At 43.8% G+C, this 18,722-nt stretch overlaps 1 protein-coding gene across 10 annotated transcripts in view; it reads right to left on the reverse strand.

Annotated features, from left to right (window-relative positions):
• JSRP1 (junctional sarcoplasmic reticulum protein 1) overlaps window positions 1-18,722 on the reverse strand; it is an 86,374-nt gene that overhangs the window by 24,720 nt on the left and 42,932 nt on the right. The window contains exon 1 of one of the 10 annotated variants that reach the window (XM_027853190.1): window positions 3,809-3,880. The exons of 6 other annotated variants lie outside the window; for them this stretch is intronic. The gene's annotated coding sequence lies outside the window, so the exon portion shown is untranslated. Of the gene's footprint in view, window positions 1-3,808; window positions 3,881-18,722 lie in introns of those variants that run through there. 3 more of the 10 variants (XM_027853187.1, XM_027853188.1, XM_027853195.1) reach the window with 3 other exon arrangements.

The raw sequence follows: 18,722 nt of genomic DNA on the forward strand, positions 1-18,722 counted from the left end.
AGTCTTGGCACTGTCGAGTGGTTCACCATCACAAACGGATATGATTTCTGAAGCCTTATGATAGGCTTCAGAGAGGCGGATTTCCAGGGGGACTGCAGCTATCTCCACCAGTCATCATCGCCAGCACCTATAGAGCCTGATCTGGTTTGGTCCTCCCAATAATAATCTTCTGAGGGAGGTGCCATTATTATCCTCATTTTAATGATAAGGAACCAGGTTTAACAACACACACGGCGACACACAGCTAGTCAGCGTATGAAGCAAAATTCCAACTCAGGACTTTTCCGAGTCCGGGTGAAACAGGGGCATGAGTCCTCTGGCATCAGAAAACAGAATCAACCAGGCCTGCGTTTCCCACAGTTGTTGGTGCTCACCAAAAATTCCGCACATATTTTGTTCAATGTGTTGTTTCCCCTCAGAAGTACAGACGCTCCTCTGGGGTAGAGACTTCTGTCTTTGTCTCAGTGTTCCCCAGTGCCTAGGACAGTGCCTCACAAGTCTCAGGCGCTTAAAAAATGCTTCTTCAAATGCATTAAACTGAATAGTCACCCAGGCTCTGAGGACCTCCATGCGTGGCCCTCCCTGCCCAGGAAGCAGCACACTCTACTTTCGCTCCACTCAGCCTAAATCTCTCTGCGCCTTTAGCGCAGAGCAGAACAAATCTGGTGCCTCTTTCACACCATAGGGCTTCAAATACTCTACAAACTGGTCTGAGGAGTCTCTGTAAGCATCCCTTGTGGCTGCAATAGCATCAGAGACCCAGCCCGGCCAGTGATTTCTTGGGGCCCCCAGCTTTACAAGGACTGCTTAGGCCAGGGGTGGGGAACCTGGGGCCTTGAGGCCCATGTGGCCTTCTAGGTCCTGGGGTGCAGCCCTTTGACTGAGAGTTTTACAGTTTTACAAGCTTTACAGAACAAATCCTTTTACTAAGGAGATTTGCTCTGTGAAGTTTGGATTCAGTCAAAGGGCAGCACTTGAGGACCTGGAGGGCCACATGTGGCATGGACTCAAGGCTGCTGGTTCCCCGCCCGGGGCAGGCAATAGCTCTGACCTTGCAAACAAACGTTCCTTCTCACCACTAGAGGTCAGGTCGGGGAGCTGGTAGGAGAGGCTGCATCTGGGAATTCACAGGCCATGGAAGGGAAACGAAAGCACAGTGAGGTGGGGAGAACCCCTCTCGGTCTGTTCCTTCTCATTATCTGATTTTTTCCCCCAGCTTATTAGTGTAGGAATGACTGGTTGGGCGGGGCACTATCAGACTCTATATAGTTCACCTGCATAGCCTTGCATACAACAGACAATAAACATTGATTAAGCACCCCCTGTCTGTAAACAAACTATAGGGAGGACAGAGTCACTCCCTGCACAGGGCTCCGTCAAAAGCAGGGCTAAGGCAGCACACAGCCCCCCATGGCCCCCAAGAGCTGTGCGAGGAGCCTGTCAAACCAAGAACTGGGACAGAGAGGTCAGAGAGGAGGCTATGGAGGGGACAGATGAGCTGGGCTCAAAGGAGGGGCCAGAGTCCAAAAGGCAGAGAGGGGACCCCTGTTCCAGGCCAGCGGCAAGGGGGAGCGTATTCAGGTGGCCATCCAGTTTGGCTGGAGGGCAGAGTGTGTGGAAGGCAAGGGACCAAACATGTACTAAAGTGCCTTCTATGTGACGGGCCCTGTGCTGACCAGGTAACTCTCACTGATCCTCACAACAACACTGTGAGGCAGGTTCTTCTAGGATCACCATTGTACAAATGAGGAAACTGAGGCTGAGAAATATTAAGTGACTCGCCCCAGGTCACATGGTTAGTAAATGGCTGAGACCAAGCTGAACTCAGGTCTTCCTGACTCCACTGCACCACCGAGTGGCCTCTGTGGGAGGAACAAGGCTGGTAAGTGGGTGGCCCTAGATGGTGGAGAGCCTTGAATTCTGGGCAGAGGAGTTTGAATTTGACTTGCTGCAGATTTGGGGCAAAGGAGTGACATGACCAAATCTGTTTTTAAACAATTAATCTGGCAGCATTACTGAAGGATAAAGAGAATTCTACGTCGTAGTTCCTACCCACAAAGTCCTTAGAGTCGTACCAAGGGAACAAGACATAGATGGAATATTTAAACACTCACACCAGGCAGTGTGTGAGCGGTCTAGACAGCCAGTCTTGTCCAAATATATCAGCAAGAGAGAGAACCTAGTGGGTGGGAACAGTCCCAAGAGGCTTGGGGAGGAGACCGGCCTTAGGTTTGGTCATGAAAGTATAGATAGGATTCTGATAGCTAGAGAGGAGGGAACACAAGGGTCCATCATGGAGAGGGTAGAGAACAGGGGGAGCTTAGATCCAGCTGAAATGCTGGCATGCTCATGCCATTAGGATAGGCCCAAAGCTTCTCTGTGCTTGCAGAGAGTGGACAAGATGTTCTGTAGCAAAAGGGTGAAATCCATGAAATGAGTGGGGAGGGGGCTTTGATATCCCTTCTCTTCACCCTTTCTATCACTTTACAACTGACCCCAAATCAAGCAATTTCAAGGGCCCCCGTGGGGCACATGGCACAGAAAGCTATTATCATCATCTACACCTTTACAGATCCCACTTATAAACAAGTCAGAGCTAAAAGAGCCTTCAGAACACAACTTAGAAAGTTAGGGCTAGAAGAGAGCTTAGAACACAGACACAGACTGTGCAAATGGGAAGAAAACACTGAATGTCAGCCAGAAGGGGATCTTGACACACAGAATTGTAAGAGCTAGAGGGGACCTCAGAGACGATATGCAGTTTGCTCCTTTCATGGTGAACATGGGGAAAATTTAAAGTCTGCCTTCTCCTGAGGTGCCCTGGCATTTTCCTGATTAGTGACCTCTGTTAGACAGACTTCCTAGGACATACTACCCTGCAAAATTACAGCCACAGATTTCTGGCTCACGAGAGTTTGGAAATAGCTTGTTCCAAAGGTCTGTAAATGTTTTTAAGAAGGCACAGAGGGCCTGTATCAGAGACCTAGGCGGCCTCAGCTAGCTCCTACCTACCTCCCCAGCTCTAGTGATATTTTTTTATCCCAGTGCTGAACTTTTTTTTTGTCCCAATTAAATGTATTTTTCATTCGATCTGGCCTGCTATCACTGACAAAGATGTTGAATGTTCCAGGGGCAGGTGCAGATCTCACAGGCCCACTACTGGATACCTCCCTTCAATCAACCCTAATATCAACCCATCAATGACTACTCTTTTCAGTCAGGCAAACAATTCCCAATCTGATGAAATACACCATTCTCTAGTTGACATTTCTTTATATTATTACCCACAGGGAATCAGGGGCTCCACATGGGATTCCAGAACATCAGAGTTTAAAGGGATCTTAGAGATCCCTTAGTCCAAGCCACTCATTTCACAGAAGAAACTGAAACTCAGAGACCTGCCCCAAGGTAGGCAGCCAGGCCTGAAACTTCACCTCCAGCCCCAGTGACTGCTGTTTCCCCTGCCCTCACGCCCTACACTGTGGCTGCTGAGCCACAGTGGAAAGTAGGTCAGGCCAGTCCATGGGGTGCCAGACCAGTTTCCAGGGGGCCTTCCTTGCTCTTTAGTAAGAGTGGGTTACCTCTCAGGGCACTGGGTCATCTGCCGGCCTTGGGGCACTGCAGTGTCTGCCTATAAACCCCCAGGAGGATTTGCAAAGCACCAAATGCACTTCCAGAGGCAGGGGGATAGACTGACTGCAGCTCACCCCCTGTCCCTTCTGACTTCACCCGAGCTGATTAATATCTCACTAGGCTCCCCAAGGGTCACAGAGGGCGGAACTCCCCAAACAGGATTTTCTCTGCTTACCTGAGAGGTGGGTGGGCTACGCCCCAGATCCCCTGTGGGTGGCAGCTGCCGGGCTGGGCCACCAGGTTTGTGGAGGCAGCTGCTATGGAGGTGGGGGTGGGGGGTGGGGGTGGGGAGTCACTTTGGAGGCCGTGGGAATCATGTTTCTTTCTCTGTTGTTTCTGATATAGCTGACTCGGTAACGAGTGCCCCTACTGGCACGTTGGAGAAGCCGGGTCAGACTGCCTTTGAATAAAGGCCATGGAAGGGACTGTGGCCAACCCACCCCTTCTAGCTGCCTCCCCATTTAACAGAAAAGGAACCCGAGGCTCAGAGAGGAGAAACTATTTCGGGCCATAGAGCTAAAGCTAGAAAGGATCTAGAAAAGCATCTAGTTCAATCCACACTCCCCCCTTTTCATAAAAAAAAAAAATTTATGAACTTAATGAACACCAAAAAAGAGAACAATTCTATATATAAAATACGACAGAAAAATGGGATTATATGTGAAATCACAAATCACTGTTTTATGGAATTTGCTTTTAAAAAAAGTATATAACAAATTCAGCATGTTATTTTCAAAGTTGTCCTGTCCTTCTAAACTTTGCTCTGTTCCCTCTGGGCATTTTAAAAGATGTTAGATGAGTATGTATGTATGCATGCAAACACACATATACACACATAACACATGCACATATATTTCACATATGTGTATACACATTTCCTATGTATACATATGTGTGTATGTATATATGCTTATATATATTTATAAGTATGCATAAATACATGTATTTATGTATATAGATATACACACATACATACACTTAGGTATATACTTATATATGTACGTATGCTTTTATATACTTATGTATATATATGCATGTATGTGCATGTCTATATACTCATGTACATATACTTATGCTTGCATGTATACATGTATGTATATATCTATATACTAATGTACATATATATACTTATATATACTTGTCTGTATGTGTATATGTACAAATACTTATGTATTTATGCATATATACTTATGTATATGCTTTTATGTATGCACATATATATGTACGTGTATATACCTCTATACTTATGTACATATACTTATATATGCATGTGTATATATGTGTATAAGTGTGTGTATATACTCCCTTGACATACATACTCTATACTTATATTTGTAGGCATGCACTGCTGAACTGGAATCAAAGTCAGCAAGCAAAAGGTGCTAAGTGGCCAAACCCCTGGCTCTTTCCAGGCAGGGGGCGGATGAGGCTGGTGCTGCTGGGCTCGGGGCGGGCCTGTAACAGAGCGTCTCTATTGCTTCTGTGCCTTTTTGTACATTCTCTCCTGATCTTGAGTGAAGGACGATCGAGATGGAAGAGCCAGGTTTCGACCCTTTGAGCTCTGAAGGGTCAGAAGAGCCTGAGGAGTTTACCAGCTGACCTAGCTGCCCCAGCCCTGAGAAGAAGCCTGCTTGGCCCAGCCTAGCAGTGGGCGGGTGGGCAGCGGCGCTGCTCCTGGGAGGGAGCCCAGCGATGGGACAAGCGTTTGTAGCAGTTGCTTTCAGTTTGAGCCCATCCTCCCCAGGGCTCCAGGTGAGAGAAGGGAGGCTGTGTCCTCTTCTCATCTCCCTCTATTATACTGTCCTTGGCGATCTCATCAGCTCCCATCCATGCACTCCTGACCCAACCTGCATGCACCACCTCACACCTGGGCTACATTACAAGAGCCTGCTTGGGGTGGGGGCGGGGTCTGCCTGCCTCAGGTCTCTCCCCATTCCAGTCCTTCCTCCATGCAGCCACTAAAGTGATTTTCCCAAAGGGCAGGTCTGACCACTCCTCTACTCAATAAACTTTAGTGCCTCTCTATTGCCTCCAGGTACACATACCAAATGCCCTACCCGGCATCCAAAGTCCTTCATAACCTAGTCTCCTCCTACCTTTCCAGTCTTCCTACACCTTACTCCCTAACACGTACTCCATGACGCAGTGGCCTCCTGGCTCTTCTATGAACAAGACGCTCCGCCTCTCAGCTTGGGCATTTTCTCTGTCCCTAATGTCTGGAACCCTCTCCCTCTGCTTCAACTGCTGACCTGCCTGGCTTCTTTAAGTTCCAACTTCCCCAGGAAGTCTTCCCCAGCTCCTCTGAATTCCAACGTCTTCCCTCTTTATCTTGTACATAACTTGCTTTGCATATATCCATTTGCATGTTGTCTCCCCCCATTAGATGGTAAGCTCCTTGAGGGCAGGGGCTGTCTTTTGCCTCTTTTTGTATCCCCCGTGCTTAGCATAGTGTCTGGCACATAGTAGGCACTTAATAAATACTGATTGGGTATTGACTGATTGATGAGGAGAGGGGAGAGGAATTACGACTGCACTTTTTGCTATATCTTCTTAGTAAACATCCCTTTGTAAAAGCTGATTGATGTTAATTGCTTATCAATGCTATTGAGGGGATATCAACTGTTTGGCTGATATTAGGGCAACAAGCCCGCCGAGATTTATGAGGAGGGAACATCCCGAAATGGGAGCTCAAGCTGATAGAGTTAGAAGAATCTCATTGCTCCTCAAGACACTCCGAAATCTGTGAGGGGGAGACGGGGTGGAGCTCTGGGGACCTGAGCCCACCCCCACCGTACACTTGGAATTGGGGCTGGGAGGTGAGCTCCAGAGCCTTGCTACGTTGGGGTGGGGCAGGGTGGAGGAGGGGAAGGAAAGGAAATCCAGCCCTCCTGTTTGCAATAATTGTAGTGAAATTGTTTAAATTCTGCCCCAGCTGGCTAGAAAGATCCTCAGACTACCAATGCAGAGAAAACAACGACCAAATTCAGGGAGTGCTGATCTTTTGGGGAAATTCACCAAGAAAATAGAATGCTTTATCACCGAGCCACTGTTTCTAAAAACATGCCAATTATTAATGGAGCTCCTTCTCTAAGCCAATCCTCTTTCAAGAGTCTCTTTTAATGGTCTGCTTATTCAAAGGTGTCCTCAGCTTGACAGTGGCTGGACTTTATACAGGTTTCACCGAGCTCTGCAGCAGCCACTGCCTTGCAATAAATTAGGGAAGCTTCCTTAGCTCTTCTCAGGCTCCCAAGCCTGGCCAAGTGCTTGAAGGGAGAGGGAAAAAAGGAAAGATATCAGATCGGAGACCTGGAGGGGCAACTTGAGGAGAGCATTGCCCCAGCTCTGCCACTGGATGACTGAGTGACGCCGGACAAGTCTTGGGCCCTCTTCTCTCTACGTCCTCTCCCTTGGTAAGTTTGACCATTTCCACGGGTACAATGATCACTTCTGTGCTTACATGTCCCAAATCTGTAAATCCAGCCTTAATCTTTCTCTGAAATTCTAGTTGGCTATCTCCAACTTCCTGTTCGACATCTCTACCATGACCTGTTGTCACAGCTCAAATTCAGCATGTCCAAAATGGAAGCCATCATCTTTTCTCAGTAATCCGTCCTTCTTCCTAACTTCCCTGTTTTAGTTGAAGGCAGCTCTGAGTTATTCTCGAGCCTTTCCTTCCCCTTCCCTCTCCCCCAGCCCATATCCAATCTCTAATCCAACACTCAATTATTGTGACTACTAAACACAAGGCATAGTGCTAGGTGCTGGGGATACAAAAACAAAAATTAAAAACAGTCCTTTCAATTCAAGATCTCTAGCATCTATTCTTTTTTCTCCATCCACACTCTCACCACCTTAGTTCCTGCTGTTATCACTTCTTGCCTAGTTTATCTTATTAGTCAAATAATGGTTCTCCCTGTTTCTTTTGTCTCCTCTCCAATCCATTTGCCTTGAACACTGATTTCATTTCAAGAACTGAAATTTTAGAGTCCAAATATGGTGCTTCCACTGTTACTGGTGAAAAAAGAGTTTATTATGGAAATGCTGACAGAGCTCTTTCACCTTTTATCTATCTGGTGTCCTTCCAGTATCATCTACAAAAACTCTTGGGATTATCTAGTTTAATTGGACTTCACACCAAGCTTTCGACAAACCTGTTCTTCTCTACACCAATCTTCACTATTTTTGAGACAATATTACTCATAATCTTTCACCATCCTCCCCTATAAGGTTTTGCAAATTAGGTTATATCTTAACTATTGTTGCCCTTGGCTGCCATGTCTCTTTGCTTGACAAGGAATACAAGTATTTTCTGGTGGAGGCAGTTTCTGAGATTTTTTTTTTTTTTGGCTTCACTCTGCTAATTACTTTATATCTGTTAACCTTGCATGGGAAGTGATGATAGTCTGGGTCAATGTCTTCTCTTTAACTGTTCCCCATATTTGTCATCAATAGCTTATTTGAATAGATAACCAAGCTGCCCCTATGAAAGGTATTCGATAGTATATTAACAATCCCCTTCCCATAGTCTTCCATCTCTGCAAAGAAGGGAGGGAAGTGCATTATAATAACAATTTAAAAAAAAATTCTTTCCATTTACATTTCTGTAATCATCACATATGTTGTTTTCATGATTCTGCTTACTTCACTCTGGATCAAATGTTCCCATGCTTTTCTGAACTCTTCCTATGTATCATTTCATACAGTACAATAATATTCTATGACATTCACAGATCATAATTTGTTTAACCATTCTAAGTAGCACAGTGGCTAGACTGCTGGACCCGGAGTCAGGAATACTTTACTACTACTAATGACAGCTAACATTTACATAGTGCTTACTAATGTTTCAGGCCTTGTAAGTCATAAGATGAGCAAGTCACCTAACCTGTCTGCCTCAGTTTCCTCATCTGAAAAATGGGGATAATAATAGCACTTACCTCCCAGGGTTGTTCACCGGATCAAAGGAGATAATATTTGTAAAAGTGCTTTGTAAACTTTAAAGTGCTATTCAAATGCTAGCTATTCTTATTTCCAGTTCTTGGGTACCATGAGAAGTGCTGCTATGACTATTTTGATGTTTATAGGATCCTTCTGTCTTTGATCTCTTTGGGGCATATTCCAGCAGTGGGACCTCTAGGTCAAAGGGCATGAATATTTTAGTCACTTTTTAAGCATAATTCAAAACTGTTTTCCAGAAGGGCTGGGCAAGTTCATGGCTGGATCTGTTTTAATTGCTGTACCTTCTCATCTTTATCCTTTCTTCTAATTTGGCGTTGATTTTTATCTTTGTTCTAACAAGTTGACAGCCTGACTGCACACAAACAGTTGATTTGAAATGATTCCATCGGTAACCAGTCAATTCATGTATGTTAGGATCTCTATGGTAAACTGCAGTTTTTGCAGTGTTGTTTAGTATTCATCATACCAAAAGCCTTCCAAATCTTTTTGACAAATGTAAGTCATGATAGAAAGACATTTCTCCGAAATCTATCACCTTTAGTCTCTGTGTTTATTAGTGAACCACAGTTTCCAACCTACATTATACTATCCTTCCCCGTGTCAGTCAATCAGTCAATTAGCATTTATAAAACACCTATTCTGTGCCAGTCACTGTGCTAAGAGCTGGGGAAACAAAGGAAGGCTAATGCCATTCCCTGTCCTCAAGGAACGGCTCACAGTCTAATCAGGGAGATGAATCACAAATAACTCTGCACAAACAAGCTATACACAGGTTCAGCTGGAGATAATCAGGGGAAGGAAAGGCTCGAGAATAACTCAGAGCTGCCTTCAACTAAAACAGGGAAGTTAGGAAGAAGGACGGATTACTGAGAAAAGATGATGGCTTCCATTTTGGACATGCTGAATTTGAGCTGCGACAACAGGTCATGGTAGAGATGTCGAACAGGAAGTTGGAGATAGCCAACTAGAATTTCAGAGAAAGATTAAGGCTGGATTTACAGATTTGGGACATGGAAGGCTCTAGCCTTAAGGGGGATGAGGACATGTTTCTTTTTTTTCCCCACTTAATAGTATTTTATTTTTTCCAATTACATGTAAAGATAGTTTTCAACATTTACTTCTATAAGATTTTGAGTTCCAAATTTTTTTCTCCCTGCCTCCTCTTCCCAAGCTGGCATGCAGTCTGATATAATCTATACAGGTACAACCGTATTAAACATTTTTCCACATTAGTCATGTTATGAAAGAAGAATCAAAACAAAAGGGGAAAACCATGAGAAAGAAAAAAAAAAGAGAGAGAAAATAGTATGCTTCGATCTGCATTCAGATGCCACAGTTCTTTCTCTGGATGTGGATAGCATATTCCATCATGAGTGTTCTGGAATTGTCTTAGATCACTGTATTGCTGAGAAGAACTAAGTCTATCAAAGTAGGTCATCTAGCAATGAGGACACATTTCTTGTGGAAAGTAGGATTTTAGCTGGGACTTGAAGGAAGCCAGGGAAGCCTGGAGGTGGAGGCAAGGAGGGAGAGAATTTCAGGCATGGGAAAATGCCAGTGAAGATGCCCAGAGTCAGGAGATAAGAGTATCACATATGAGGAATAGCAAGGAGCCCAGTGTCTGGATCACTGGGAGAAGGAATAAGATACATGAAGACTGAAAAGGTAGAAAGCAGCCATGTTATAAAGAGCTCTGAACACTAAACAAAGGATTTTATGGAGTAGGGGGTAACATGATCAGATCTATACTTTAGGAAGATCCTTTTTATAACAGGGAGACCAACTCAAGGCTAGTCTAGTGGTCCAGGCATAGTGTGACAAGGGCCTAGATCAGGGTGTTGGCAGCATCAGAGAAGAGAAGAAGACATATATGAGAGATGTTACAAAGGTGCAATCAACGGGCCTTGGCAACAGAATAGATATGGGGGCGAGAATGAGAAGTTGAGGGTAACAAATAGGTTTTGAGATGACTGGGAGGTGACTGGGAAGACGGTGCTGCCCTCATCAGTACTAGGGATATCAGGTAGAGTGGAAGGTTTTGGGGGGGGGAAGATAATAAGTTTGGTTTTGAACATATTGCCTTTACATGTCTACGGGACATCCATTTCTAGATATCTGAAAAGCACTTGGAAATTCAAGAATGGAGGTCCACAGAGAGGCTAGGGCAGGATAAGTAAATTTGAGAATCATCAGCATAGAGATGAATTGAATCCATGGAAGCTAATAAGATCACCAAGAGAAAAAGTATAGAGAAGAAACAGAAGAGAGCCCAAGAAAAAACCTTGGAGAACACCCTCCATTAGCAGAAGTGATCTGGACAAAGATCCAGGAAAAGAAACTGAGCAATGGTCAGGTAGGCAGAAGGAAAACCTGGACAGCAGAGTGTCATGGAAACCTGAAGAGAAAAGACAATCAAGGAGAAGAGGGTGATCAACAGTGTCAAAAGCTACAGAAAGGTCAAGGAGACCAGTTTCAGTTGAATGATGAATTTGGCAGCCAGACTGTAGACAGTTAAGAAGAGAATGAAAATAAAAGAAGTATAGGCACCTACTGTAGATGGCCTTCTCAATAACTTTAGCCATAAAAAGGAGAAAAGACATGGAATTATGGCTAGTAGGAATGGTCGAAGGTTTTTTGATGGTAGACATATAGGACTGTTTGTAGGCAGCAGGGAAGCAGCCAGTAGATGAGAAGAGATTGAAGATAAGTGAGACAGTGGAGATGAGAGAGGAAGCTGGGATGGAATGGGATCACTTGCGTATGTAGAGGGATTTGCCTTGGCAAGAAGGGCCACCTTTTCATGTGAGACAAGGGTGAAGGAGATAGTGGCAGATGGCATCTGAGTGATGTGAAATGAGGAGGAGGGAAGAAGGAGCTCTTGGAGAATGGCTTCAGTTTTTTTTTCTGTAAAATATAAGGCAAGGTTTTCAGCGTGGGGGCGGGTGAAGGGGAGCCATGGGATGCCTGAGGAGGGATGAAAAGGTTTAGAAGAGCCACTGTGGAAAATGGGAGAGTGAGTCAGAGAGGCGTAACAGGATTGCCTTTGAACAGTGAGCTCCCAATTGAGATTATGTTACATAAATTTGTAATGGAGCCAGTCAATGCAGTTTTGTGATTTTTCTCCAGCTTCATTCAGCGGCACATGAGTAGCAATAAAGGTAGCAGATGGTGGAAGTTAATCTAAGGCTGAGGCTTAGCATGGCAAGATTGGCAATAGGATAAAGGGGAAAGAAGAAGACAGTGTAGAGTTGAATTGATTCACCAAAGTGTCAAAATGGGGAAGGCAGGAAAGTGTAGCCAGTAGAGGGTCTGGGGAAAAAAACTGAGAAGTTGAGGCATGGAGGTTATGATGAGGATAAAGAAGAGCATTAGGAGTTCCAAGGTTGAGGGAGAGGTGGAATTATGACAGATTATGATCAAATAAGGGAATTTCAGAGTTCATGCACGTGGAAGTGGTGCATTTGTTGGTAATGGCAAGATCAAGAGTACAACCATTTCTGTCTGTAGCTGAAGCAGAATAGAGGACAGGTAATGAGAAATGAGTAAGGTGGGGAACTGAGAGGTTAGGTTGTTTAAGGAAGTAGAGATATGCATAATGAAGTCCCCCAGTATAAGAGCAGAAGATTGGGAGGAAAGATTGTAAACAAGGTACTGAACTTGCTGAGGAGGGAAGAGTGTCATAGAGGTCAACAGATAACTGTTACCAGAATCCTGATTGAGTGGGAGATAACGGATTGAGTGAATCTCAAAGAAAGAGAGGTTTATGAGTGATGGTGGTAGGGGGTGAGCTTGGAAGTGACAATGGAGAGCAAGCAGTATTCCAACTCCCCCACCTCAATCAGTGAGTCGGGGGGAATGAATGAAAGGGCAATTAGAAAGGTTGGCCAAGGAGGCTGTATTTCCAGGAAGAGATCAAGAAGATGAAAGAAGAAAGAAAGGAAAAAGTTTAAGATGAAAGAAAGTTTGTTATTTATGGAACAAGCATTCCAGAGAGCACAGTGCAGAGGGTAACTTTAGAGTGAGACAGTAGGACTACTGGGTGAAGGAAGATGAGAATAAGGGATTGGTTAGTGCAGGATGGAGAATGGGATCTGAATAATGACTGCCAGGGTTTCAAAGTCACTGGGATGGGTAAGGTATGATCAGTTGGAATTTGCTAATCATTAATGAATGAGTTCAGGTGGGTTATCAACATCCCTAGGGGTTTGGTTTCAGAGTGGCATCCTCTCAGAGTGTTAGGTAGGTCAAGCACGGGACCAGTGGAAGGGAGCCAATGGAATGGCATTTCTTTCTTTTCCCTGCAGGCAGAAACAGACCAGGCCAGGGGAAAGGAGAAGGGAACAGAATGGAATTTTTCCATTCACTGCCATCAGAAAAAGGCCAAACAAGAAGATCTCTGGGTGGCAGAATGGCATCTCTGTGTCCCGCAGGCAAGAAGGAACTCCTGCAAGCAGGGAGAAGCCAGTCTTGGAAATGGAATCATGGCTCTCTAACTCTGCACTGAAATCAGCAATTATTAATGTATACACTGGCTTGTTTGGAGCATCTTACCAAGTTCTTTGGGGGATTTCTCTGTCCCCTCAGCCTCCGCAATAGGTGCTGGTGTAGAAGTTACAGTTTTCTTCATTTCTTCTTTTGGCTTATGCTCATTATGGTTACTACAAGGTGAGATGAACCAAAGTCCCATGACATGATGTTTCTCATTGCCTTTGGGTATATCATGAAACCAATTCCAACAACTTTTCTAAGTGCTCTAAAATGGCATACAACTGCCCATGTAGGCAGGAATACTGTGAGAGTAGAGATAGTGTGTATAAAATGGTTTATAACTATTAAGTAATAATAACAGCATGTTAAGGTTTGAAACTGCTTTCTTTACAACAATTCTGTGCTATGAGAAATACAAGTATTATTATCTTCATTTTATAGATTAGGAAACTGAGGCTCTGAGAGGAGAAGTGACTCATCTGTGGCTGTAATGTTAGAAAGAATACCATGGACTGTTATTATTCTTCCTTCAAGGACCTGTAATTTCATTTATGGGATCACTAATCACAGTTCTTTCATCCTTAACACATCTAAAACCAAAACTATGCTGCAGTTATTATGCTAAAAAGCCTTGCTCTCCACACTTAGGTAGGCTAACTTTGGACAACAGATTGTAAGTGAGACCTGCTAGGCTAGTGCTTCATTGGTAGAATCTTTGAGAACCCAAGGTCACCTCCACTTTACCATGGGGTATCAGAGGACTATTTATGAAATAAAAATAAAAACTGAATGCAAATCCACTAAATGCTGCCCCTTTAGCTATAGTCAGTCTAACAGTGGTCTAAAAAAATGCAATGGACTTCCTTAAAAGACTGAGAATTACCCTATCACTGGAGGTGTACTGATAGACAATAAATGACCACTTAAAGTTTGTAAGTGGAATTCCTGCTTCAGATAGGAACTACACCAAATGATCTAGTTTGGTATTGGGGGAGTTTTTTGGGGGCCCCTGACCCACAGAAAATATGAGGCAAAGGCTACATAGAAAAAACCTTACATAATGTATTCATACCTAAATATTCTTTATTATTTTAGCTTAGAATCAGTAGTTCTCAATTTAAACAAACAACAGAACAACAAAAAACAACAAAAAAAGGTTCAAAGGCTCCCCACTGCTGACTAGTCCACCCCTGCACCTCCTTCCCCCCAGTCCATACAGTCATTCTGAAGTAATGAAAAAACTGGTCTTGGAGACCAAACATTGGTTCTAATCGTAACTCATTTACGAGCTACTTAAATCACTTCTGCTCTCTAGGCCTCGGGTTCCCCAACTGTAAAATGGAGGCAATAATATTTGCTGTCTGAGCTCAGAGGATCATAAAATTTAAAGCTAGAAGAGAACTTAGAGATCATCCAGCTCAACTTGCTCATGTTACAGTTAAAGAAACTGAGGCTTCAAGAGAAGAAATGACTTGTCCATGGCCCCACATGGAATAAGGATAATGGAGTTAGTATCCAGATAAAAATCTCCTGACTCCCCATCCTGTGCATTATCCTACTCAACTGCCTGCAAGGACTGTTAGGAATTACAGCAATGGAAGCTCTCACTACCATGACTTCCAAGGTCCCTTCCAACTCTTAAGATTCGGTGACTCTCCCCTTCTTGCCTGCAGGAGTTAACAAAATTCCTCCCAAACAATCTACTCTGGGGCTCAGTTGACACTCATGATAGTAGCAGAATTCCCTCTATGCTCTCAGCTGAAAAGAGTGGAAGCCAGAAGTCTACATCTAATAGTTCCCCACAGGGAACAAGGGAATGAGCATTTGGCTCTCTTGGTCTATAGTGTCTAAAGTTCTTTAAAGGATAAAAAAAAATGTTAAGAAGAAAGCAGTGTAGGGAGAAGAGCCCTAGATTTCAAGTCGAAGGACCTGCATTCAAATTCTGATTCTGCCACCTTCTAACTAATGTTGGGCAAATCCCTTTGGGTTTCTGGGACTCAGTTTTTCCTATCTAAAATGCCAAGGGTTGTTCCCTAAGGTTCTGACATTCTGTGATCTCAAATGGGGATAATTACACTTAACTATGTCATTGGGTGTTGTACAGAACAATTATAGTTTAGTAATATAGTTTAAGTTCTTTGGATGAAAACAGCCATATAAAAGTAACGAGTAATCGCTGTGTGACGTTTTTGTCTTTATTGGGTTAAGACAGTCTGAGACTAGCAAGCAATAAATAAAAGGAAGACAGCTTGTTTTATGGGTTAGTTCAAAGGCAACATTCTGCCCACAACATTACATTGTTCGAAGGGTGTTTTCAGTTACTTCTTTTTTTTTATCCACTGTGAGGAAGAGCAATGATCCATATTTCCAGGTTCCTTTTTACTCCCAACTGCTTTATCAACTCAGATTAACTAAAGCTGATGACACTCCCATCAAAGGGGTATTTTCACTTCCTTCATTTTATAGGAGGGGAAGCTGAGGCGCCCAAAATGGAAAATGGCCTGTGGCCGGAACAAGGTACGAAGCAGGGAGCCCTCAATGCCAGACTCTAGACTTGGAAAAGCCCTCACCTTTTCTACTGAAGAGATAACAGTGTTTGTGAGGCAATACTTCCTAGTGGGAGAAGCCCTGAACTTGGTTTCAAGAGACTGGATCCAGATCCTGATTTAGCTACTTACTAGCTTTGTGACCTCAGGCAAGTCTATTCATCTCTCTGGGCATTATTTTTCTCTTCCATAAAATGGGGATGATGATACCCAGAGTGCCGGCTTCACAGGGCGGTTGTGAGGACCACGGGAGCGTGTAAAGTGCCTGGTATACCTTAGTTTGCACAAATGCCAGTTCTTATTATTACATCATCATTATTATATTGGGGAAAGACTGCACAGAGAGAGTGTTCTCACCGGCTTGCTCAGACCTCATCAGCCCTCCTCTCCATTCCCTTTGCAGTTATTTCTGTTCAGGCTCTTATTTCTTGCCTGAACCACTACAACAGCCTCCTAACTGGTCTTCATGACTCCATGCTGTCCTGTACCCAGTCCATCCTCCACTGGCTGCCTGAGTAATCTTCCTAACACATCATCACTAGCATCACATGAAGTCTCTCTTCATACGCCGTCAGCTGCCTAAAATCCTATCTTCCATAGGAAACCTTTCCCCAACATGCTAGTGCCTGTTACCTGTTGACTACCTCCAGTTTATCCTATCTAAATCTTGTGTGTACATAGCTGTTCGCATGTTGTGGCCCCCATTAGACTGTGAGCTCCTGAGAGCAGAAACTCTCTTTGGCCTGTCTTTGTATCCCCATTGCTTAGCACAGTGCCTGACACATAGTAGGTACTTAATAAATATTGCTTATTGACTTAACTGACTGCTAACTGGTTGTCAAGGCCTCCCACAACCTGGCACCTCTCCATCTGTACAGCCTTACCTCATTCGACTTCCTTTTATTTGCTGTATGTTCTCAACAACCTGGGTTATTTTCCATTTCCTTACCATTCCCATGACCCACTCACTACAGTCCTTAGGCCTGAAATGGACTTTTCTCCTCCCACTCCCCTTGCCTTCCATCTCCATTTGCGGAAGACTCAACTCTGATGCTTCTTCCTTCATGAAACCTTCCTTCACCTCCCAGGTGAAAATGATCTCTCCCTTCTTAGATTTTTCAAAGCACTTTGCCTGGATATCTCTTTTCCATTTATCTCTCTCTCCCTTATATCATACAGTAGTTATCTGTGTGTTTGCTCCCTACCTTTATTAGATTGTAAGCATCTTAAGACCAAATCCCACCCAGTTCTTAGCTGTCTTTATATTCCCAGCAACTAATCCAGGGCCTTGCCTTATATGCAGTGGATACTTCAGAAATGTTTGCTGAAATGAACTGAATACTGTATCCAGTTCTAGGTCCCTTCTTTAGGAAGGACAGTGATCGGCTAGATCTCATTACCTTTTCCTAAAAGAAGGAAAGTAGCAGCTAAGCCCATAGCTGGCAGTGAGGAATATTAAGGTTGTGGTTGAGGAGGAAATCCAGCTGAGCTGGAGAATAAGTCAGATTCAGAGAACAGAGAAGCCATCTGGTCAGTCAGCTAGCCCGGCTGAGATGCTGTGCCCAGTGAGGTGGTAAGTAAGCATATTGTGGACCAGACCAGACCAGCTCAGTTCAGCAGTGAAAGAATCCTTCGGATACAAAGATGACGCTCATCTGAGAATTTTTATGGACAATTCTTGAGGCAGAAAAAGAAGATGAAAGTCTAACAGGTTCCCCATCCCTGGACAGTTTTAGAGTTTTGCATTACCTTGCCTATGTGTGTTTCCTCTTTGGGTGCTCTACAAGTCTGGGATTTTAGGTATGTGCCCATTCTCCCCATGGACTCTATATACATTGGTGGGAGCGTTTACAGGTAAATTATTTATTTGCCTTGCATTTTCAGTTAATGTTTTGGTGAGGAGTAACTGAGTATTAGTGGCTGGTTTGTTGAGCTAATGAGCTACCGTGCTGGTAGAAAGTCACCCACAGGGTTGCCTTTAGAACCTTGAGAGTTAGAGCAAGAAGCTCACGGCCACTCTTCTGGGGAAACTACGGGCCTTGTCAAAGTGAGTACAGGTGAAGCGACCGAGCCAGCCCCGACCCTGGGAGAGCTGGGAGTCAGTACCACACCCAGGCTATAAGAAGAACCAAGCTTTCAGGCTTTCAAACAGCTCTACGTATGGTATCTCCTTTGGCTTTTACAATAACCCTGTGACATGGATGTTCCTTGATCACTTTACACACAAGAAATGCTGGCTCAAAAAAATTAAGTGACTTGGCATCACAGGATTAATAAATGTGTGAGATAAAATTCAAACTCAGGTCTCTGCTGACTACAAATCCAGTGTTTTTCCTACTAGTACACCATGTTGCTCAGGGAATAGAAGATCTGAAGCAGGGGTGGTGGTGGGTAGGGGAAGGAATAATTATTGTCTTCAAATACTTGAAGGGCTAGAGAAGCTTTGTGGAATGGAGAATTCTAGACTTAAAAGTCAGAAAGCCCTTGGTTCAAATCCTGCTTCAGACACTTACTAGCTGTGTGACCCTAGGCAAGTCAGTAGCTTCCTCATCAAATGAGGATAATAACAACACTTCAACTCATGGAGTTGCAGTGAGGATCCAATGAGATAATAATATATTATATAAATGATAGATATTTATTTATTTCTATTCTAAATGAGGTATTAGGGTACAAACATGTTCTATCTGGTCTCAGGTGACAGAATTAGGACAAATGGGTAGAATTTTATTGGGAAACAAACTTCCATTCCATTTAAGGAAATATTTTCTAACAACTGAACTATCTGACATAGGAGTTGGTTGTCTCTTAAGATATTGGATTTCTCATCACTAGTAACATTTGTTGTTTTTCTGGTCATTTTCAGTCATGTCCAACTCTTTGGGATCCCTTTTTTGAGGGGTGGTTTTCTTGGCAAAGATACTGGAATGGTTTGCCATTTCCTTCTCCAGCTCATTTTACAGATGAAGAAACTGAGGCAAAAAGGGTGAAGTTGTTTGCCAAAGGTCACACAGCTACTAAAGTATCAGAGGCTGACCCAGCACTCCATTGGCTTTGCCACCTAACTGCTTCACTCAGAGTCTAATGTAACCATTT

This window comes from Vombatus ursinus, unplaced genomic scaffold (genome assembly GCF_900497805.2).
Source record: "Vombatus ursinus unplaced genomic scaffold, bare-nosed wombat genome assembly UNPS02009918.1, whole genome shotgun sequence".
NCBI lineage: Eukaryota > Metazoa > Chordata > Mammalia > Diprotodontia > Vombatidae > Vombatus > Vombatus ursinus.